This window comes from Castor canadensis, chromosome 12, assembly GCF_047511655.1.
Source record: "Castor canadensis chromosome 12, mCasCan1.hap1v2, whole genome shotgun sequence".
In the NCBI taxonomy this organism is placed as follows: domain Eukaryota; kingdom Metazoa; phylum Chordata; class Mammalia; order Rodentia; family Castoridae; genus Castor; species Castor canadensis.
This window is the reverse complement of record NC_133397.1, coordinates 73,365,191-73,390,182: the sequence shown is the minus strand read 5'-3', so window position 1 is coordinate 73,390,182 and position 24,992 is coordinate 73,365,191.

Below are 24,992 nucleotides of genomic sequence, written 5' to 3'. Positions count from 1 at the left end.
ATATATTTCTTTAAATGATTTTGGAATAGTCATATGAATATAAAATTGAATATAATTTATTTTAAGAGTATTTTATTTTGCTTAATAATCAGTGAAAAAATGACAAAGTATTTTAAAATGTAAGTCTATTATTAAATATACACAAACTTTACTTCAGTTAATGTAATCTCATCCTCCAAGACTTATTTTCATTCTTATTCAACTTTTCACTTACCTCCATATATAATTAATCAGTAGGTTTTTGAATACTTTAGAAGGCTTTGAAAAAAATGCAGCCTAGAAAATTTCACATTAAATCATAGATTTTTTGGACAATTTAATATGTGTACTTAAAAAAAAACAGTTTATGTGATAAAGTTCAGAGTATGTTGTAAACATGAAACTTGACTTGTCTTCCATTTAAACCCTGTTTCTCTTAGCTATTAAAGAAAAGATACTAAATTAACTGTTAAACACTTTAAATCTCTTGATTCTAGCAAGAATCTTTAAGGACATGAGAAATTCCACTTTCTTCCCCAGTTTGCAGACATCATAGACATTCAAATACCTACAGAAATCTGCATCTCTCTTGGCCATTGTGATTATTTCAAAAGTGGTCCCTGTGAGACCACTTCACTGTAGATGTCTCTACAACATAGATCACTAAGAATTCCAAGACTCAGAAACAAAGATAAGGACAATGTCCTGTCATTTAAATATGACTTAACAGCATCACGCAGGAGTGGTTAATTATTTAGGATAACAAAATATGAATTTGATCCTGTATCTTGATATTTCTTTAGAATCCCAAAATAAGAATTTGCATGCTAATCTATAAGCTATTTGGTAGAAAATGTAATCAAAAAGCTGACAAAATTTTGACTGTATAAAACAGTAAAAAGTGTGCCAGTTAGAAAAATCATTTCAGTATTTCTTTGTCTGACTATGTAGATCTCCACTCCTGAAATTATTGTTTAAAGCAGCTTTATTATCTTACTGAATCCTTCATTAATTGCTCTGTCAAATAGCATCATTAACATGTTGATTATCTGTGTGATAAGAATCATGCTTTTAACTTGTTGCAAATTAATTCATTTAATTTAATAGTACATACTGGAATAAAGGTTTTAGTCTTCCAAAGCACTGGTGGTAGCACCTGCTTATTTATAGAACAAGAAGGAGAAATTCTGAGACTATCCTGACTGCAGTAATTCTCTTGGAAAAAAAAATCCCAGAAACTTATTATTGATCTTTAAGTAGTCTTTACTTGGGCACCATGAAAAATCTCCCTCATAACAATGTCTATTTAATCTACATCAAAATGTTAAACATTATTTGTCTAAAAATGAATGTAAATTCACTAATCTGCCAACAAAATGATTTTTTTCTATTCTTTTGGGTGAGACTGGTGTTTGAATTCAGGGATTCAAGTTTATAAAGCAGGGACAAAATAATATTTTTAATTATTCCAAGTTCTAACTGACAACTACATTTAGTAATTTCATGAAGAAAACATTTATCTCAGAGTTAAAAATCAATTTTATGTGACTTTTCATAGAAGATACTTTAGTGATCAGTGATCTTTATTCTTCTCCATCTTAAATGCATGAATTTCTACCAGAGTGAGTATTGCAACAAAACAAACCAAGGAACAAAATTAGGATAAAGTAACAAATGTTTTTACTGAGCATGCTTGCTCAATGTTTTCACTGTTATTTTTAAAAATACAGTTGAAGAAACCACATAAAGTAGTGATTAAAAACAAGCAAGACTAATTTCTCTGTCACAGTGTTTCAGATACTGTGCTTTTGGTAATTAAAGAAAACACAAAATGTTGTTGTCTATAACTATTTTTATGTTGGCTCCAATTATCAGGCTTTCTGATTCATTCTTTATGCATTCCCATTTAAAAAGTCTGAGTATGCAGCAGCTGCGGATATTGAAGCTACATTTTTATAGCTTCATTTTAGACTGAATCTTTAAGTGGGGTCTCAGTGAAGGGTACTTTGTGAACCATTATTTTCTAGAAGCTTCAGAAGTTTGATCAGGGAGTGCATCAAGGAGAATTAGAAGCTATGTGTTTGGGATATTTTTTCAAGTTATTTTATGCTTAAAATAATTCATTCCTTTGACTGTATATGAAGAAAGCCATTAAAACACACACACTTACCAAAACAACTTATTTTATAAACTGCTTTAAATTATTTAAAAAATGACACTTCTCACATGTGAAAATGATATCCCAATGGATGTTTAGTAGCATACAGGGGAAAATATGAATGTAATTTAGAAGAATGTTTTCATTTTTCATCCACTTCCTTTTCCAAATACTTAATTTTGTGATAACAAAATCATTGCAATTTGGCAGTGTGACTTTTCATGAAGGAAAATGTATATAGCAGGGAGACTCATTATGGTCAATCTCTGATCAACTAAGAATTTCCTTTGAGGTTTGAATATTGAATTATTATTTACTACTGGTTGTGTTGGGCAATTTTTCATTATTGTAACAAAACATATGCAAGAAATCAACTTAATAAGAGTAAATGTTTATATTGGAGGTTTCAATTCATCGTCAATTGGCTCATTGCTTTTTGCCTTCACCTCATGGTCAGGCAAGCAAAAAGAGAGAAAAGGAGGAGCTGGAGAAGCAATATCTCCTCCCAGGCACACTCCAAACTACCTAACTTCCTTCCACCACCTCCAATAGTTTCAAGTTTTGTACTAAGCATTTAAAACATGGGCCTTTCTGAGAAATTCAAAATCCAAACTATAGCACTGGTATTCTTGAAGTTACTTAAAAAGCATTATGTTGGGTAAAAACTTTGATTCTCATGTCTACCTTGGTAGTCTAATCCTTTTTGGAAATTGATATGCATATCCATGTATTATACCTATGTCTACTCTCCTTGTCTATCTTTGCAGTGTGTGTGAATGTGTGTGTGCATTTACAGTATCTTTTGAAGTATTCATGAAAATTCTAAAAAGAGATTAGCTCTAGGGAATTTGACCAATATGCCAAATGTAAGAAAGACTTTTTCTTTTGCACTCTATGTGTTTAAGTGAGCATGAATTTAATTACAGAAGTAAAAATAACAAAAGTAAAACTAGAGACAAGTAAAACATATTCTGAGGCAAGTGTGTACATCACAAAGTAAATATGTTTAAAGAAATTGTAATTAAATGTGCATTTTAGAAAATAATACTTTGGAATTGAAGAGCATGGGATAGAGAGGTGAAAGCACTGTTTGAATGGTATTCCAATAATTCAGCCATGACATGAAAATTAATTCAATCCCTGCTAAGAGATATATGAGAAGTGGACCTACTGAGTTAGAAAAGAAAGATACCAACTGACTGGACACAGTGAATGAGATTGAGGAAAATATTCCACTAAAGCATTTAGAATGAGAAATGATAAAAATTATTAAGCATTACAATAAAATGCAGTATTTTAAAAATTTGTTTATTTATATGTGCATACATTGTTTGGGCCATTTCTCCCCCCCTACCACCGTACCCCTTTCTTCTCTCCCCCACCCCTCCTCACTTCCAGGCAGAATCTGTTCTGCCCTTATCTCTAAGAGAGAGTATAAACAATAATAAGAAAGACAAAGCATCTTTGTTAGTTGAGATAAGGACAGCTATACAGAGAGATTCCTAGCATTGCTTCCATGTACAAATGTGTTACATTCTAAGTTGGTTCATCTTTAACTGTCCTTTTTTGTAGTTCCTGATCCCCTTCTCATATTGACTTCTGTCACTTTAAAGTTTCTTTATTAGTTCCTCTCCAGTAAGGAAATCAAATACTATTGTGTTTTTTGTTTTCTACCTATCCCCATACCTCCCGTGTGGGCTCTCACCTTATCATGTGCCCCAAGTCCAACCACACTCCTGTGTTTACCCTAGATCTAAAGTCTGCATATGAGGGAAAACATATGCTTTTTGGTCTTCTGAGCCTGGCTAACCTCACCCAGAATGATGTTCTCCAGTTCCATCCATTTACTTGTGAACGATAAGTTTTCATTTTTCATGGCTGAGTAGAATTCCATTGTGTATAAATACCACATTTTCTTAATCCATTTGTCAATTAGTGGGGCATCTTGGCTGTTTCCATAACTTGGCTGTTGTGAATAGTGCAAAATGCAGGATTTGAAATAGTCCTATCAGGTGCCTGGGCAAGAGGGACACTTCAAATAAATAAAATGAGAACAGAAGAGCCGGGTTCCAAGATGTATCCAATGAGCAAAGAAGATACAGTTGAGTTGATTATGTTCAGAGATTTCCTCTAAGAAGAGAAGAGGTAATTAAAATAACATTAATTCTAACATAATTAGAGAAAAAGTTACTGAAATAACAATATTTAGGTCAGCAAAGATTCTCCTTGAATGCATCCTTTCAGTTCTCAATCTTGTTATTTTATTGCTAATAATACTAATAATAATACTAAATATAACATGATTATTTTATGGTTATTAATTTCCATCATTACCTTATACAAGAGCAAAAGAACAAAAAAAATCCTCATGTAAACAAACAAATTTTCTGAATTTAAATTTTCAGTATTTAATGATTCCATCCACTCCTTCAGTTTGCCAATCAACATAAAATTGCACACTGTAAAATGATACAATAATTTTGTAACTTGCTTCAGGTCTCTTTGTACTTAATCCAATATAGGTTTTCAAATATTTTTTTCTAAAATGACATTTGAAATACATTAATCCTGTGGTTAAATCCTTTAACAAATCTTTGTGGCTGTTAGGATGAAGTCAAGACTCTTGCATTGTTTATTTATTTATTTTATTTTCATAACTCAACCGACCTTTGCTTACTCTGCTATTTTCATCACTGGCCATGAGTGCATTTCAATCAATGGCCTAAATGCTCCATAATTCTTGGCTACCCACCCTTTAGACTGTTTCACTTTAAGGACCTTCTTGCCCTTCAAGGTCTTTCTTTCCAATTTACCTTAGTAAATCCCTGCTCAACTACCAATTACTCTTATAAGAGTGCAGTATGTGTTTTGTTTTGTATTTCTACTATAGAAATACAAAATTTTAGAATTTTACAATTGTGTCTCTTTCCAAGTCAAGGATAAAGATGATTTCTCATCAAGTGTAAAGACGATTATTTCTTTCAAAAGCTTGTTATTATTTGCTAATTAATTATGACCTTTTAATAGGTGGTTAATAAGTATTAAATGTATTAATTAATCTTTAAGGGTAGCATATTTAAGCTGTCACAAAATTCTCACAAGTTATTTCCCTCAAAACTTACAAAAATGTTTTAAAAACTGTTTAATTAGTCAGATCGTGATAAAAAAGTCTGCCTTTTGTTACAGTATGTTTTGATGAATCATTCTCATAAGTCCCTAGGAAAAACAACAAAAATAAATATGCATTTATCCATCTGTTACAAGCTATTTATCTTTATTGCTGCTTTCTATTTGTAAACATACATTTATTTTATTCATAATAGTGAAGGGAATACATGAGCATTACAAGACATTTTAAAGAAGTACAAAGTAATATAAAATGAAATGATACTTTTTTCTTCCTTCAAGCTTTTTTCACAGTACCTCAGGCTGATGAAGGAATGGATATACATTTCCATTTTCTTTATGATTTTAGATAGTCATATAATACCAAATATCAAACTTAATGTATTTCATGTTTTTCCAATTCAATCTCTTATAATTCTTCTTGAGATATAGAGTGTGAATTTAAATATGAGAACATTTATGGTCTTAGCAACAGAAAAATACTTTTTGTATTTTATATTACTTTATACATTCAAAGTATTTACAGATATCATTAATGATATTTAGGTTTAAAATTTCATTACTGTTAAAATAATTAGTGTAATTGATTGTGTAAAGATTATGATCCTGAATTATTTAACTTGTGCCTTCTGCAGGAAATAGTCTAAGCAAAAAGGTCTAAAATGGAAACTATTTTCATAATAAACTGCTAAAAATTTTCCTTATTTATTCTGGTATTGTAATTGATAGCATTTATTTGTACTTTCTTATGAAGCTGTGTGTTTTCCTTAAAGTGAGTGTGGGTTTGCCCATGTATGTTCTTTTGTGTCTATTCTTTCTTCCTATTGAGAGGTAAAATCCATTCTTGACATCCAACTTTCTCATCATCCACCTTATTTGAAGGTGAGGATGGATCTGGACTGATCAGTTATTAGGACATGCTTCAGACCATAACTATGGTAATAAAAATATGGACTTGTGCACATCTCAGTGTGCATTTTTGTACAGTAATACTTCCCATACTCCTCTCCCAACTTCCCAGATAGTCACTGTAATAAAGACTCTTTTGCATATCATTCAGTTCTTGTGGCCATTCTCTACTTTGCCTATTCATAAAAATATGTTGGTAAAATCTGAATCTGGTGAGGGAAAGCTGCCAGGGCTACACAGTGGAAAGTTACCCAGCAAGGCAACTGCACTCCCCTGAGACTTAGGTTAACATCTAGGACAAATAACATGTGTTTCCTTGGTTTTACCTTGAGACTTCTAAGGGAAGATGTTGCAGAGGACCAAATTTGGAGTAGGCAATTCCCTCACTTATCCAGCAAACTACAAAAGAATGGTTTCTATTTCTCAAATTATAAAATGACTATTACATGTGAAATATATACAAATAAATCCAGTCATCATGGTAATTTGTGCCTCTTTGGGAAAGTAGCTTTTCCTTTCCAAAACCCATTTGATGGTACTGTTTTTTGACATAAAATATTACTTGCAAAACATTCTAGATCCTACATGTATTTGTGAGAGGAAATATGTATATATGCATATATATATTCTGTTAGTAAAGGTGAATCTAATAAGAGCAAAGCTTGAAGCATTGAAAGATTCAAGCACTAGTAAAGCAAACAAAAGAAAGGAGAGGAAGGCAGAATAATGACAAATTCATCTATTCAGTGTATTTCTATCAGCATTCTCACTTTAAAATTTAATATTTATACCAATGCCCACTTTTGAAAATCAATGCCCACTTTGATTTAATAATTCAAACAAATTATGTAGGAGATTGACATAAAATTTACTCTGAAATAAAGTGCCATTCAACATAAGAAATTCATTTTATTCATCTTGTTGATGATACTAGCGTTTTCCATGACTAACACCAACACTTTTAATCAAAATGAATAATGTCTGAGTGTTAATATGCATGTTTATTATTTATAAGATTTTCATTTGCCTTGAATAGATAAAACAAATATAAAATAATCATCACAGAAATGCAAATGCATACCACACACCTGTTAGGATGGGTGTTGTAAAGAAAGATAACAAGTATTAGTGAGATCATGGAAAAAAATGGAACTCATCCATGACGTTGGCAGGAGCATAAAATGGTGCAGCTAGTATTGAGAACAGTGTAGAGAAGGTTCTTCTAAATATTGAAAATATAACTCTTAGAATCAAGAGTGGAGCTCAATTGTAAATCATTTGTCTATCATGAAGAACACCCAAAGTTCAATCCCTAGCACTAAAATAAGTAAATAAAAACTCCTACTATATAATCAAGCAATTCCCCTTCAGAGTTTCAACAGAATTGAAACTAGGACCTCCAAGAGATAACTTCAAGTCCTTCAATTATTGCAATATTATTCACAATAATGAAAATATAGGAGCAACTCACCCATAGATAAATTGGTAAGGTAAGTGAAATGTAAAGAAGTAGAAACTAGAATGGTGATTGCCAGAAGCTCGGGAAAATCAGGAGTTTTTCAGTGAGTACATAGTTACAGTTATGCAAGTTCTAGACATCTGTTGTGTACATAGTACCAATCATTAAAATTAGGACTGTAAAATAGCCAGTGTGTGTGGTGGGGTACTTGTGGGAGGGGATGGGTGAAGGAAAGAGATTAAGGTGATGGTGTATTGTTGATGGCCCGCATATACCTATATGAAATAAAACTAAAAAACCTCTTGCAATTGCTTTAAGTGGGGTGGGGAGAGGGCCGAGGGGGCCTAGACAATGGGGACAGTGTAAATAATGTACAATGTAAGTCTAATCAGAATTGTCACTAGGATTCCTCCCTCATAATGAATATATCATAATAAAAATTTATAATAAAATAAAAAACAATTATTGTACATTTAAAATTTTAGAAGTGTAGATCTTATGGTAGGTTTTCTTACCATCCACATAAGGGCAGAAAAAAAAACCACAAGATAACTTCTGGAGTTGATGGATGTGTTACTGTGCTGATTATGATGACAGTGTTATGGCTATATGCATAAATCAAAACTCCTCAAATTGCACACATTAGCATATGCAGTTATTTGTGCAAGAGTTATGCCTTCATAAAGCTAAAAGTTTTAAATGATAGTTTTAAAAAATTAAATTAATCAGAATTCAAATACCAAGATGTAGCAATTCCACTTCAAATTTCCAATATTTGTAAATAAAACCTATTAGCAGATGATCAAAATAAGCTCCCATAGGATTCTTCAAATAATAACAGATTATTAGTGTGTGAGGGAAATTAGAACTTGAAGAACCACCCACATAGTGGTGGTGAGAGTTCTCTTTTCCTCTTCCCTTTTACTTAATACTTAATTCAAGAGTAGGTAGAATCAAGGAATTGTACAGCAGTCATAGACATTAAAATATGCTAGAATAGTCTATTTTTTTTTCTAGCTAGAGGACTGGTAAATGACGTCTTAGTTGATAGAGAGAAAAGAAAAAAAAGGAAAGAAACCTCTAGTTTATGGAGAGAATTCTCATATTTTTTCTTGTTTCTTTTGTGTAGCCACATTATTCCCAGTGCCTGTCATTATATGATTATGTATGAAGCTAAAATCCCCAAAGAAGCCAATCATTGAAGAATAAAGGTCTGTGGGAATAGAAATGAAGAAACTAATTTCTTAGGTCTTGTGTATAAAGCAACACAATTTATCCAAAATTTGAATGTACAGCATATGCCCAAAGATCTTATTAAAGAGTGAATGAGTGAATTACAATATATGCACAATATATATGAACCAAAACTGCATATAAGAAGGACAGATGCAGTGTTCATAACAACTGATTTAAAATTAAACTGTCGTTGTAATCTATCACCCATTCTAGATGAGACAGACTTTACAGCATGAAGTTTACTAGATTGATTGCTTGTTAAACAAAGAAAAATCAACATTCTCCAGAGAATTTTCATAAGACCAGAGTTTTGGAACATATTATTCAAATTATCCAGTGTAAAACTCAAAATTACTTTGTGTGTCACTTAAAAAATTCATAAGAGAACAAATAATCAATAATTGTTGACTCAGAGATGACATAGATATTGGAATTTTATTTTAAAATATTAAAATATTTTTAGTACTATAGCCTCCATGACATAAAATTTAACAGTTTTGAAATAAAAGAAAAACAGGTTATTAGCAGAGAAACAAAAACTAAATATCAGAAAAATGGATAGACTTTTTCTGCACTGAAGTATTTAAAATATGTATGAAAACATTTTAACATTGTCTTTGTGAGGCATTAGATGTAATAAGTATGACAATTAAAACAAAGTGGAATGTCAGCTAGTATGTATTTGTGAGGTTTCAATGTTTTACTTGAAATGATAAAGTATTTATTTTAAAGACTGTGAAAGTTAAAACAATTACCAAAAATATAATTGACTTTCCAATCTATTAGCCAAAATAGAATACTGAAATATAGTCATGTCATTCAAAAGTGGTAGAAAATTTCAGAAATAAAAAGGAAATGAAGAAAATAATAAATGGTAGACTAAAATCTAACCATATTAATAATTAAATTTGGTGTAAATTGTCTAATTTCCTAAGTAAAAGAAAAATGTAACTAACACGAAGCAGAGGAAATACAAATAAAAGAATAGAAAGGATAAACCATGAAAATACTAATAAAATCTTATTGTATATAATAGAATGTAGTTTTCTGAGCAAAGATTATGAGAAATAAAAATAACATCACATAAAGCCATTCATAAAATGAAAATTTACCAAAAAAGGCATTTTCAATCCATATGCACCCAACAACAGTTATGAAATACATTAAGCAAAACTGATATAACATAGCTGCAATTAGATAATTCAAAACTCTTGTCAATTGGTATAAAATTACTCAGAAAGCTATTATGTACGTAAAGCTTGAGAGAACAACCAAGCTCATAAGACTGTGTTTTAGAGGACACTGAACAAAAGAGTAGCAGAATACACATTCTCAAGTACACATAGAACATACACCAAGATAGAACACATTTTGAATGACAAAAACCTTTGGAATTTTAGTCATTGACATAATGCAAATAATATTTGCTGTAGTGATACCACTCCTGGGCATACACCCGAAGGAATGTAACTCAGTACACAGTAGAGACATGCACACCTATGTTTACTCTAGCACTACTCAAAGTAAACAAGCATTGGAAACAGCTCAGAGGCCACACCACTGATGAATGGATTAAGAAGATGTGAGAGATACATACATACATGTGTCTCTCTATATATATACATGTCTGTGTGTACATGTACATGTACATATATGTGTATGTGTACACACACATTGGACTATTATTCAGTCATAAAGAAGAATGAAATTATGCTGTTTGCAGGTGAATGGATAGAATTGGAGAACATCATTTTAAGTGAATTAATCCTAATTCAGAAAGTGAAGTTCACATGTTTTCTCTCATATGTGGAAGATAAATACAAAAGATAAATGTATATAGAATAGAAAACATAATCATATATACATATAGAGAGAACAGGTTTTCATATTCTACAGCACTCGGGTAGGAAGGAGAAGAAATATCGAAATACATTGCATTTGTGTAGAAAGGATAGACTAAGAAAACATACTGAAAGCTGTTGAAGAATAAGGAGTAGGGAGGAAAGCATAAACAAAAGTCATAAAAGGTGCTAATCTAACTAAAGTACAGTATATTCACAGATAGGGTACCATCATGAAATCCTTTCAAACGATGAATATGGACTAAAAAAAATTAAGAACAGGATTGTAAAACAGGTTCTGTAAGGAGGTGGTAGTCATGGGAGGGGGAGAGTGAATGGAAGGGCTAAAGGACATGAAAAAGAACAAAGAAACCTGTTGCAATCTTTTTTAGTGGGGGAGAGGGAGATGAGGGAGAAAGATGGTTGGGACAAACTTAACCATGTGTAAGGATACATGTAAATGTCAAAATGAATACCCTCTGCACATCTATATTAATAAAATTTTTAAAAAGAATATTTTCTGACTGCCACTTAATTGTGTAGCAGTGATAGACAAATAAAGAAAATTCCCAAATATTTGAAAAGTTAAAAAGTTCAAATAATCCATTGGTCAAACAGAAATTTCAAGGAAAATTTGGGGAACACTTTTAACTTAACAAAAATTAAAATATATCATACTGGTGGGATGCAGTTTAAAGTTATTGATGAAAATTTAATGATTTAAATCCTAGTATTATGAAATAATGAAAATCTAAAATAAAAATAGCTATGTTTTTAAATCAAGAAACTAGGGAGAATGAATTAAAAAAAAACAAAACTCAGAGCAGAGCCAGGCATAGGGCACATGCCTGTAATTCATGTTAACCAGGAGGCAGGGATTTGGAGTATCATAGTTTGAGGCCAAGCAGGGCAAAAAACTAGTGAGACCCCACTGAACCAAGAAGATGGGTGTGGTTGTTCATGCTCATAATCCCAAATGGCAGACAGTGTAGGGAAGAGAACTGTGGTCTGAGGCCAGTACCAGAGTGAGGAGTGAAGCTCATGGTATTCTACTCATTCATGAAGAATGAAATCTTACCATTCACAAGTAAATGGATGGAACTGGAGAACATCATCCTGAGCGAGGTTAGTCAGGCTCAGAAGACCAATAATCGTAAGTTTTCCCTCATATGTGGACTTTAGATCAAGGGCAAATACAGCAAGGTGATTGGACTTTGGTCACATGATAAGGCAAGAACACACAAGGGAGGTATGAGGATAGGTAAGAAACCCAAAAAACATGATAGTATTTCATGTCCTCAGTACAAAGGAACTAATGCAGAAACTTTAAAGGACAGTGGCCAATAGGAGAAGGGGATCAGGAACTAGAGAAAAGGTCAGTTTGAGAAGAATCAACTTAGAATGTAACACATATGTACAGGAAAGCAATGCAAGTCAGTTCCCTGTATAGTCATCCTTATCTCAACTAGCAAAAACCTTTGTCCTTATTATTGTTTATATTCTCTCTTCAACAAAATTAGAGATAAGGGCAGAACAGTTTCTGCCTGGAAGTGAGGGAATAGGGAGGGAGAGGAAGGGGCAGTGGGGGAACAGAGGAAGCAGGGAGTAGAGGGGAGAAATGATCCAAACATTGTATGCACATATGAATAAATGAAAAAATAAAAAATAAAATAAAATAAAGCAAATAAGGAATGGAAATATGGCTCAAGTGGTAGAGATTCTAGCAAGGCCAAGGCCCTGAATTCAAATCCCATATTTATAAAACAACCCAGAACATCTAAAAAGGAAATAATAATAATAACAGAATTTGTTATTAATATTGAAAATAAAAAAATAGAGAAAAGCCAAACAATCCAAATTCAGATTTGAAAAGAAGTAATGAAAGTGTTAACATTTTAGCTGGAGTATTCAATAATAAAGTAAAAGGGAAAATTATCAATACCAGGAATGAAATACAGAGCATCACTAGAGGTTTTATATGCACTAAATGAAAATTGAATATTATGGTCAAACCCATGCAGATATAGCCAATAAGTTTCATAAAATGAACAAATTTCTAAGATAATGCACATTGTAAAAATTTGCTCAAAGAAATAATTAAAAAATTGTATTTCTACAAAGGAATTTGAATGAAAGAGAAAATTGTAAACTCTGATCATTTTTCTAGCAAATTTGACCAAATATTTAAGATGTAAACATGCACTTTAACAACAATGTTCCACAAGATAGAAGAGAATATCACAGCTCAATTGATTTAGTAAGGTAAGAATTATCCAAATACCAAATCCAAACAAATACATTACCAGAAAACAAAACCACAAACCATTATCCCTTATGGCATGCATATAAAAAGACCCAATAAATATTAGGGGATAAAACTTAGCAAGATAAAAAGACAAATATATTACAACCAAGTGTTAAATCCCAAGAATGCAAAAATAGGATATTACTCAGAAGTTTATTAATAAACTTATGAAATTAGCAGACTAAAGAGAGGACATTTACATGATCATCTTAATTGATGTCAAAAAACACATTTGACCAACTTGGGCATCCACTTACCATTAAAATTCTTGGCAACCTTGGAATAAAGTGTAAATTCCTTAATTTGGTATAGGACATTCCAAACACCATATAATTCACATCCTCTTAACAGCCAAAGATTATGTTTCCTTTTAAATTTGGAGCAAGGTAGGGGGCTCCATCCTTCCTGCTCTTATGCAGCACCATATAGTAATTACTAGCATGGAAAATAATTCTGAAAAAGAAATGTCTTACAGATGTAAAGCTCTTTATTCATATACAGGATGACTGAGCATAGGAATTCTGATAATTCTCAAAGATGATCACAGAGGTAATAAATAAATATCAGAAGCTCAGAGGATACAAAGTTAATGACAGCCAATATTCAATGATATCCTCATATACTACCAAAGTACAGTTGGAAATCAAGTCTTTTAAAGCATAACTTAAATATTACCTCCAATAAAATATATTTCAGTTATATATCTGTCACATTGATTTTGGGTCTGTGTGATGGATTCTCGAAACACTGATGAAAAAGATCAAAGAATATCTAAATAAAGGTAGAAGTAAACCATGTTCATTGTTTAGAAGACCCATTGCTCCTAAAACATCAATCCACTAATTCAAGATGATGCCAAAGAAATCAAAATAGCATTTTGTGTAGTTGTCGACAAGCTGATTTCACAGTCAATAAGAAAAGTAAATTGCACTAAAATTAACCAAATGACTTAGAATAGTTATAATTTAAAACCACTCATTCTACTAGATTTTAATTAAGATAACATGACATTTATGAAATGATAGATACATTGATCATTAGTCTAAAATAAGTCTTTTGGCAAATGTGTAAAAACAATTAAGAGAGCAAATGATAGACTTCTGAATGATGGTCCTGGGATAAATATTGCCTGTATGGATAAAAAATTTAAAAAATAGTCCCTGTTACAAAAAATAAATGAAAATGAATTATGTATCTAAATTTAAAATGCAAAGCTATTTCAATTTTAAAAAACTACAGTAAAATATGTTCATGACCTTGAGTTAGACTGAGTATTCTTAGAAATGATGTAAAATGTTAGAGAAAATTAAAAATTAAAATTCACCCAAAGTAAAATATTTTGCTCTGCAAAATACATGAATTCAGGGACTACAAGTCACAACTGGAAGAAAATATTTACAATTCACATGTCTAAGAAAAAACTCCTGTTTGAACCATTGAAATCTCTTTAAAAATAAATTTAAAAGAACAAATCAGTATTTTTAAAAAACCGAACATTTTGTACACATCAACAAAGAAAATCCATGATTGGCAAATTAGCACATGAAATGATCCTCCATATCTCTAGACCTCAGAAAAATGCAAATAAAATCACAGTGAGATATAGGTACACACTCAGAACTGACAAAGTAAAATCCTGACAATACCAAATGCTGACTAGGATGTGGAACAATGAAACATTCCTGCTTTGCAAATGGGAATGCAAAATGGTACAGGGTTTCTGGAATGTAATTTACATTCCACCAAAGCCTGTACATAAATGTTAAAAATGACTTAATAAGGAGAAAAAAGGGGGGATTCCAAGATGACAGTAGAGGGAGGAAGCAGAATGTGAGCCTCCTATAGTGAAATCTTGGAGAGATGCTGGAGACACACTTTGCAGGCAAAGTCACCGAGAAGAGGCAAAACTCTGACCACTCCACACCTCCAGCCAGCACAGAGCATCTCCACTTCAAGTTAAATGGAGAAACAAGGAGGGCCCCTGGGCCACCAGCCACCCACGCCCAGACAGCTTGGAAAGACATGGACAAGGTGTGCTTCACGGTACCATGGTACTCCCACAGACAACCCTGGGCCAGAGCAGCATAGCCCCCTGGACATACTGACCTCCACCAGGGGAAGAAAGAGAAACTGAACAGTAAGCAATAAAAACAATAAAGACATGTGGGAAGGAGGAGGGGGCACACTGAGCGCCGAAGATTGGGGGAAGGGCATCCTTCACGGGACTGTAAATAAACAAGCCAGGAGGGCCGTAGAGGTTCTGGAGGGAGCGGGGGCGCATGCCCAGCAACCAGGAATGGGAAAGCTTGTGAGAGTGGCAGAGGGAGGAAAACTCCACAGGAGAGGAGGGAAGACCCACTTCCCATGTGAACTGTAAACAAACATGGTGGCTGGCAGGAGCAGCAGCACCACCCAGTAATCAGGAGCAGGAAAGCTTGTAAAAGTGGCAGTGGGAGGAAAACTGCATGGGAGAGGGGGGAAGACCCACTTCCCACATGAACTGTAAATAAGCACGCAGGCCTGAGAATGCGAGTGTAGTGTCACCTTCCCCAGTGTGCTTGGAAAGGGGAAAGCTTGTAGCAGAGGAGAACTCTGAGTAAACAAAGCCTGCAGGGCCAGGTGAGTGCTAAGCTCACCCCAGAGATCTGCATAAATAATGCCTCCAGCAACAGCAGGCTGACAGCAGCAGGCAGGCAAGCCACAGCCACAGATACCATTCTCAGAACTGTCTCCAGACTCTTTTTCTTTTTTCTCTTTTTCTCCCTACCTTTGATGAGAGAACAACCGAATTACACCTGCGTATTGAAAAACTTGCTGAAACTATTGCATTTGAACTTGGGACATTTGGTGGGGTTTTGTGTGTGTGTGTGTAGTTTTGTTCTACTTTATGCATCCCCTTTGATGAGACAACTACAGAACAACATCTGAGGCACCATCTCCAGGATTGGAGACTGAGACGGACACCCAAATTATTAAGACTGAAACTTCATTGCATTTGAACTTGGAGGTTTTTTGTTTTTTTTGGTTTATTTTTTTAATTTTCTATTTTTCACTTATTTTATTTTATTTTTTTATATATAGTACTTTCATTTACTTATTTTTTATTTTTATTCTTACCTTTATTTTATTTTATTTTTATTCCTCTCTCTGTCTCTCTAATGCCTATTCAACTTACTGTTCATTAGTAAACTAATACTCCCTGTTTATACCTTTGAAACTTTCTTGTCTGATTCCTTGTTCTGTTTTCTCCTTCTTGTCTGTTTATTTGTTTTTCATTTTTCTTTAACTTCTTGCTTTCCATCTCTGCTCACCCTCCCATTCTAAACATCACCATTGTTATTATTACGAGCTAGAAAATACTTAATTGCACACAGTACAGGGACAGTAACAACACCAAAGACAATGATGGGAAGACAGAAAAAACAGGGAAACCAGTTTCCCCACAGCAAAAAATTAGTACAGGAACCAGAGGGGAATGAAGAAAACAGATACTCAGATCCAGACTCCAACAAAATGAAGATAAACTATGCCAAAGGACCCAATGAAGCCCACAAGAATAATTTAAAAGAAGACATACTACAGGTACTCAATGAGAATTTTATAGAGATGATACTGGATAGGGTCAACCAAAATGTATAGGAGACACTCAAGAAATTCCAAGACAATAAAAATAGAGAATTTGCAAAAGCAAAAGAAGAAATAAAGGAAACCATACAAGCACTGTATAAACACCAAAGTGAAACAGAGAAAATGACGAATAAATAGATAAATGAACTCAGGACAAAAATAGACAACATAAAAGAGGAAACACACAGGATATGGAAAACCTCAGAAAAAAGAACAAAACAGAACTGCAAAACAAAATGGAAGGCCAATCCAGCAAAATAGAACAAACAGAAGACAGAATCTCAGAACTTGATGATGAAATGGTAACTAAAGGAAAAACCAAAGAACTATTAATTAAACAATTCAAGACCTGTGAAAAGAAAATGCAAGAACTCATTGACTCCATCAAAAGACCAAACTTGAGAATCATGGGCATCGAAGAAGGAGAAGAGGTGCAAGCAAAGGGAATGCGTAATATATTCGACAAAATAATAATGGAAAATTTCCCAAATCTAGAGAAAGATATTCCCATACAGATGCTTGAGGCCTCCAGGACACCAAACAGACCAGATCAAAATGGAACTACTCCACGACATATCATCATTAAAACAACAAGTTCAGAAACTAAGGAAAGAATATTGAAGGCTGTAAGAGAAAAAAAACAAGTAACATACAAAGGTAAACCCATCAAAATCACAGCAGACTTCTCAACAGAAACATTAAAAGCAAGAAGAGCATGCAGTGAGATCTTCCAGGCACTGAATGAAAATAACTTCAACCCCAGGATACTCTACCCAGCAAAGCTATCATTCAAAATAGATTGAGCAATAAAAGTCTTCCATGATAAGCAGAAACTAAAACAATATGTGACCACAAAGCCACAACTACAAAGGATTCTGCAAGGGATCCTGCACACAGAAAGTGACACCCAACTTAACCATGAAAAGACAGGCAGCACCAAACCACAGGAAAAGAAAAAGCAAGACAGTAGAGAGAAATCTCAACTTAGATACACACAACCAAACTTTCAAACAACTAAGACGACTAAATGACAGGAATCACCACATACCTATCAGTACTAACACTTAATGTTAACGGACTTAATTCACCCATCAAAAGGCACCACTTAATGAAATGGATTAAAAAGGAAGATCCAACAATTTGTTGCTTACAGGAGACCCATCTCACTGACAGAAATAAGCATAGGCTAAGGAAGAAAGGCTGGAAGAAGATTTACCAAGCCAATGGTCCCCAAAAATAGGCAGGAGTAGCAATATTTATCTCTGACAAAGTAGAATTCAAACCTACATTGATCAAACGAGATAAAGGACATTCCATACTAATAAAAGGGGAAAAAGATCAAAAGGAAATAATAATTATCAACCTGTATGCACCCAATGTCAACACACCCAATTTCATCAAACATATCCTGAAAGACCTAAAAGCATATATAAACGCCAACACAGTGGTTGTGGGAGACTTTAACACCCCATTATCATCAATAGATAGGTCATCCAAACAAAAACTCAATAAAGAAATCCAAGATCTAAAATATGCAATAGATCAAATGGACCTAGTAGATGTCTATAGAACATTTCATCCAACCTCTACACAATATACATTCTTCTCAGCAGCCCATGGAACCTTCTCCAAAATAGATCATATCCTAGGGCACAAAACAAGTCTCAGCAAATACTAGAAAATAGAAATTATACCATGCATACTATCTGACCACAATGAAGTAAAAGTAGAACTCAACAACAAAAGTAAAGACAAAAAACATGCAAACAGCTGGAAACTAAATAACTCATTACTTAATGAAGAGTGGATCATCGATGCAATAAAAGAGGAAATTAAAAAGTTCCTGGAAGTCAATGAAAATGAAAACACAACCTACCAGAACCTATGGGACACAGCTAAGGCAGTCCTGAGAGGAAAGTTTATAGCCATGAGTGCATATATTAAAAAGATTGAAAGATCCCAAATCAATGACCTAATGATACATCTCAAACTCCTAGAAAAACAAGAACAAGCAAATCCAAAAACAAATAGAACGAGAGAAATAATAAAAATAAGAGCTGAAATCAATGAAATAGAAACCAAAAAAACCATGCAAAGAATTAATGAAACAAAAAGTTGGTTCTTTGAAAAAATAAACAAGATTGATAGACCCCTGGCAAACCTGACTAAAATGAGGAGAGAAAAAACCCAAATTAGTAGATTCAGGAATGCAAAAGGGGAGATAACAACAAACACCATGGAAGTCCAGGAAATCATCAGAGACTACTTTGAGAACCTATATTCAAATAAATTTGAAAACCTAAAAGAAATGGACAGATTTCTAGATACATAGGATCATCCAAAACTGAACCAAGAGGAAATTAATCACCTGAATAGATCTATAACACAAAATGAAATTGAAGCAGCAATCAAGAGTCTCCCCAAAAAGAAAAGTCCAGGACCTGATGGATTCTCTGCTGAATTCTATGAGACCTTTAAATAAGAACTGATACCAACCCTCCTTAAACTGTTCCACGAAATAGAAAGGGAAGGAAAACTGCCAAACACATTTTATGAGGCCAGTATTACACTTATCCCAAAACCAGGCAAAGATACCTCCAAAAAGAAGAACTCCTTAATGAACATTGACACAAAAATCCTCAACAAAATAATGGCAAACCGAATTCAACAACACATCAAAAAGATTATTCACCATGATCAAGTAGGCTTCATCCCAGGGATGCAGGGGTGGTTCAACATACAAAATCAATAAACGTAATAAACCACATTAACAGAAGCAAAGACAAAAACCACTTGATCATCTCAATAGATGCAGAAAAAGCCTTTGATAAGATCCAACATCATTTCATGATAAAAGCTCTAAGAAAACTAGGAATAGAAGGAAAGTACCTCAACATTATAAAAGCTATATGTAGGTTTCTACAGCCAGCATTACACTTAACGGAGAAAAACTGAAACCGTTCCCTCTAAAATCAGGAACCAGACAAGGATGCCCACTATCTCCACTCTTATTCAACATAGTACTGGAATTCCTAGCCAGAGTTATTAGGCAGGAAGAAGGAATAAAAGGAATACAAATAGGTAAAGAAACTGTCAAAATGTCCCTATTTGCAGACAACATGATCCTATACCTTAAAGACCCAAAAAACTCAACTCAGAAGCTCCTAGGTAAATGGATGGAATTGGAGAACATCATTCTGAGTGAGGTTAGCCTGGCTCAAAAGACCAAAACTCGTATGTTCTCCCTCATATGCGGACATTAGATCAAGGGCAAACACAACTAGGGGATTGGACTTTGAGCACATGATAAAAGCGAGAGCACACAAGGGAGGGGTGAGGATAGGTAAGACACCTAAAAAATTAGCTAGCATTTGTTGCCCTTAATGCAGAGAAACTAGAGCAGATACCTTAAAAGCAACTGAGGCAATAGGAAAAGGGGACCAGGAACTAGAGAAAAGGTTAGATCAAAAAGAATTAACCTAGAATTAACACACACGTACAGGAAATTAATGTGAGTCAACTCCCTGTATAGCTATCCTTATCTCAACCAGGAACACTTGTTCCTTCCTATTATTGCCTATACTCTCTTCAACATAATTAGAGATAAGGGCAAAATAGTTTATGATGGGTATTGAGTGGGTGGAGAGGAGAGGGAGGGGGCGGAGTGGGTGGTAAGGGAGGGGGTGGGGGCAGGGGGGAGAAATGACCCAAGCCTTGTATGCACATATGAATAATAAATCAATAAAAAAAAGAAAAAAAGAAAGAGAAAAAAGGAAACAGTACAAATATCCATGAAATATGGAATGTAAATTATGGCACTTACATATATGGAAATACTATTCAAAAATAAAAAGAACACAGCACTAATACAAGCAACAATTTGGATGATTCTTAAATGCATTAAGGCAAGAAAAGAAATTGACTCTGTGTTGTATAATTTCATTCAATTGTTAAAACTAAAAACACGAAAATGAGATAGGCATGTAGTATGCATTGGGTAGAGTAAGAAGAGAATATGTTTGAACAATTTGGTGGTATGGAACTGCTCTGAATTTTGGTTGTGGTCTTGATTGCAAACTATGTTTTTTCATAACTCATATAATTGAGACCAAATATAATGTCTAAGAACAAATATTAAAACAGAATAGTAGTTAGAGATGTGAAATGATTACTTACAATGAAAATAGCTATGCTGGATTGAAACAATGTAGTTTTACTTGAGTCAAAGGAATCACAGAGGTTTTGGAAGTAGAACTATGGAATTGCAACAGATACTCCTTTCTGTTTCAAACGTCCACTGAAGTACAGGAAACAACACACAACATGGACAGTATCATTAGGGATTCTGAAATGAAGAAATATTAAAGAGACTATGACACCTCCTCGTTGGATGAGACTAACCAAAGATGTAGTCTCTCACATATAGGAGAAGGTAGGTTCTGGAAAGAAGCATTACAACCAGAATCCTAATTCTATACATTAGGTCTGAGACAAGAAAAATATAAATTTCACTCAGTATGAATATGGTTCACTCTCATTGTTGTACTTTCTATGGATATTGACAAAAACTTACTGATATGTATCCTCTATTATGCTATCATATGGAATAGTTCTACTTCCCGGAAAATCCTCTCTGCTCACTTCTTTACTCCCTTCCCCAACACCTTCCAACTAATGCATTTTCAAGAATATCATATAGCTGGAATCATATAGCATATGACCTTTTCTGATGAACCTCCTACATTTAGAAATATACAAGTTTTCCATTTCTTTTCATGGTTTGATAATTAGATTGTTTTAGCAGTGAATAATATTCCATTATCTGAATGTACCACAGCTTATGTATTTGAATAAAATTCACCTACTGAAAAATATCTTGGTCGCTTCCAAGTTTTATAACTATAAATAAAACTGAATCCATGTGTTTGTTTTTGTGGAGACATAAATTTTGATTCATTTGTGTAATATCAAGGAAAGGGCTGGATTTTATGATAAGAATATGTCTGATATTGTAACAAACTGTCAAAATGTCTTCTAGAATAGATGGCCCACTTTATGTTCCCATGATCTTTTTTTAAAATTCTTTTATTCGTGTGTGCATACATTGTTTGGGTCATTTCTCCTTTTCCATGATCTTTGAATATGAGGTTCTGTTACTCCACATCCTTGCCAATACTTTGGGCACTGTAATAGATGGGTGATGGTAAATCATTCTCACTAGTCTTTTGTTCTCACATTCTTCAATGACGTATGATGTTGAGCATCTATTTAGTTGTTTATTTGTTAGCTGGTATCTCTTTTTGGTATGATGTCTATTTTTATTCTCTACCAAATTTTAAATCAGATTGTTTTCTTACTGTCAAATTTTATTAATCCTTTGTATATTTTGATAACTATCCTTTACCATATGTTTTACACATATTTTCTTCTACTTTGTGACTTGTCTTTTTGATCTCTTGACAATGTCTTTCACAAAAGGAAATATTTTTAATAAAATCCAACTTATTAGTTATTTATTTCAAGGAACTTGTCTTTGATGTTGAATCTAAAATGTCATCACCAACCCCAAGGTGATTGGTTTATTCCTATGTTATTTTCCAAGAGTTTTATAGTTTTGCATTTTACATTTAGATGTTTGATTCATTTTCAGTTTATTTTTTCAAGGTTATAATGCCTACCTGTAGTTTGTTTTTGTTTTGCATGTGTATGTCTAGTGTTCAATGACCATTTTTTAAACAGATTGAATTTTATTTATTGTATTGCCTTTGTATTTTTATCCAAGATTACATCTCTATATTTGTGTGTAATTTAATTTATTTGTGTATAGTGATTACATCACTATATTTTGATCTGTTGATCTCTTTTTTCTATTCCTTTTCCCATCTTATTCTCCCTTGATTACTGTGCTTCAAAGTAAATCTTGAATAAGGTAATGACATTCTCCAATTTTATTCTTCTCTTTTAATATCATTTGTCTATTTGTGATGGTTTCCCTATGTATAAATGTTATAATCAGTTTGTCAGTACCTACAAAATACATTTCCAGGGATTTATTTGGAATCACACTGAATCTATAGATAATGTTGGGAAGTACTGATGAAATCTTGACAATTTTGTCTTATTAATCAATGAACATGGTGTTATAACATTTAGTTATTCTTGGTATATTTTCATTAGTAGTTGGTATTTTTTGTCATATAGATTCTGTAAATTATTTTCTTGCATCAATATTAAAGTATTTCATTTGGGGGTGCTAATATAAACTTGTCAATATTTTAACTTAAAATCTAGGCCGGTAATGGTGGCTCATCACTGTAATTCTAGATACTCAGGAGGCAGAGACTAGGAGGATCTTGGTTCAAAGCCAACCTGGGCAAATAGTTCACAAGACCCTATCTTGAAAAAAACCCATCACAAATAAAAGGCTAGTGGAGTGGCTCAAGGTGTAGGCCCTGAGTTCAAACCCTAGCACCACAAAAATAAATAAATAAATTTAACTTTAAATTCTAATTATCCATTGTTATGATATATATGTATATATACACACATATATACACACATGTACAAACATGTTTCTAAATGAAAACAATAGCTAATATTTTTTATTTCACTAGTATACACTATTGTGAAGTGAAGACTTTATATGTGCCATTTCAGTTTATACTCTCCTAAATGAAGGAGCTATGCACCATTGCTTTGCTATTTTACAGATGAGAAAATTTTAAAATGGAATATGTAAATGGGAAAGTCAAAATAACTTGCCCTAATTCCCTCTGCTAGTAAGTGACAGAAACAGGATTGGAATCTAAGGACTTTGACCCTAACTATTACATTCTACCATCGTTATAAGCCACAATAGGCTGATAAATGCAGTTCGATAGCTATTAAACTATGTGACATAAGAGGAGTGCTATTAAGAAAAGAATATGGAGACAAAACAGGTAAACAAACAAACCTCAGATAAGGTTTACCCTTAGAAATGCTATCTGTGAAGCTTTGGAGTCTAATCATCTTTAAATTTTGATGTAAATGTGTAAATTGTATTTCAAACAGATCCAGGATTTAGAAGACAATTCGTGATCTATAAAATAGAACAAGGACAGAAAAATTAAACATAATTTTGCTATATTATCAGACTTTATACTACTTTGATTTTTCTATCAGTTGTATATAAAGAAGTGTGTTTTTTTCTGGATAAACATATCTTTGTATGGGTTTCTTTGGTGGAGGGGATGGAGGCAGTGAATTCAAATATGATGTGTTTGATATATTGCAAGAACTTTTGTAAATGCCACAATGTACCCTCAAAGTAGCATGATAAAGAAAAATAATAACAACAGCAATAATAATGTGATAACAAAGAAAATCATTGCTTCTTGTATGAACAACTGAAGCTGTGCTGTTGTTATGTCTTTGGAAGCTAGAAGTAGCAATCAGCACCAGAGATGTCACTATGATATCTGTGTGCAATTCACAATGACAGTTGGATTGCTAATAATTTTAGCCTGAATAGTCTCTGCATTATAGACTCTGCATTTTCTGTTCATTTAATAAACCTTTTGACTTGGTAAACATCTAAAAGATTGGATTAGTTTTAGGGATTTGCTAATTCATAACTATGACTTCGGTACATATTTGTTCATGGCTGTCATATCCCTCAGTGAATTAGCAGAAAAAAAAGGCACGTTTTTACACAAACATGTGTGAGCCTATATTTTATCTGTCAGAGAGAATTAAATGAGTGAATAATGCTGTATTAGAAAACACATATGAGACTCTGTTGTACACACAAAACAGATGTAGTATAAAACACAAAGGTAATATAAATATGATTGGAACATTGTAAATGAAAAACAAGCTTAACAAATGGATATAAAATAAGTTAATGAAAAAAGATTCAATACTACTAGCCATTATGGAAATACAAATTAAATCACAATGATACATTATATATACTAATTAAATAAACTAAAAATAATGATTTCACTAAATGCTGGAAAGAATATAGTGCAATTTAATCTATTATTAGTACAGGTGTCAAGTGGTTGAACCATAGGAAAAGAAGTTTGGTGATTAAAAAAATACATCTGAATATATGCTTTCCATATGATACAAAAGTTGCACATCTGGATAATAATCAGGAAAATAAGTTGTGTCTACACAAACCTGTCCATGAATGTCCCTAGCAGCTCTATTTATAGCAGATGAAAATGGAAAACAACCAAAATGCCTCTCAGTGGATTAATAAACAAACAAACTGGGTCACATTCTCAGCAACGAAATGGAACCAATTATTGATATATGCGGTATCTTGTATGAAACTCAAGTGCTTTATGCTGAGTGAGGTAATTC